Source organism: Sinocyclocheilus rhinocerous, unplaced genomic scaffold (assembly GCF_001515625.1).
Source record: "Sinocyclocheilus rhinocerous isolate Xijiao unplaced genomic scaffold, SAMN03320098_v1.1 C35664424, whole genome shotgun sequence".
NCBI classification, from domain to species: Eukaryota; Metazoa; Chordata; class Actinopteri; order Cypriniformes; family Cyprinidae; genus Sinocyclocheilus; species Sinocyclocheilus rhinocerous.
Genome location: NW_015759322.1, coordinates 1 through 572, shown reverse-complemented (window position 1 = coordinate 572; position 572 = coordinate 1). Strand labels below are relative to the sequence as shown.

General features: G+C 40.2%; 1 long non-coding RNA gene across 1 annotated transcript; it reads right to left on the bottom strand.

The window, feature by feature from the left end:
* Positions 1–6: 6 nt before the first annotated feature.
* Positions 7–565, bottom strand: LOC107735021 (uncharacterized). The gene is made up of 3 exons (XR_001639258.1): positions 446–565; positions 149–270; positions 7–37 (listed from the first exon to the last, which is right to left on the bottom strand). It is a non-coding gene; the product is annotated as an uncharacterized LOC107735021 (long non-coding RNA).
* Positions 566–572: the final 7 nt, after the last annotated feature.

Genomic DNA, 572 nt, shown 5'->3' with positions numbered 1-572 from the left:
GTTTGGCATTCTCCACCCATTTGATGTATGGAAAACACTGCAAAAAAACACAAAAAAAATGACTGAATGAATCAGTGAATCAATCCCACCAGCCTAACCGAACCAACCAACAAACAATGAATTTTCAGTGTTGTAAGTAAGATTTCACCTTCTCTGAGTCTTGGCTTTTGTCATAGATGTAACCAGCTGGTAGATTAGCAGACACAGGAAGTTGTAGCTCTGAGGACTGTATTCTGCCATCCTTCAATAAAGGAGCCCAGGAGTAACCCACTGTAGAGAGCAAGAGTTAAAGGTATATTCCTTACACACACACACGCACAACCATTCGATCATATGCGGTCAGTAAGATTTTTGAAAGAAGTCTCTTATGCACACATAGGCATTTATTAAGAATATTGTGAAAACTTCAAAGTATAGTGTATACAACACACAAGCACACACTCACCCAGTGTTTCCACTCCATCCCGTTTCTTGGTGGTGGTTTTGTTGCCAAGCTCACAGCTTATGTGGTAGAAAGTAAAGAGAACATGATGCTTCTCATGGACATGAACAGGAAGCTCGATTTTAATCTG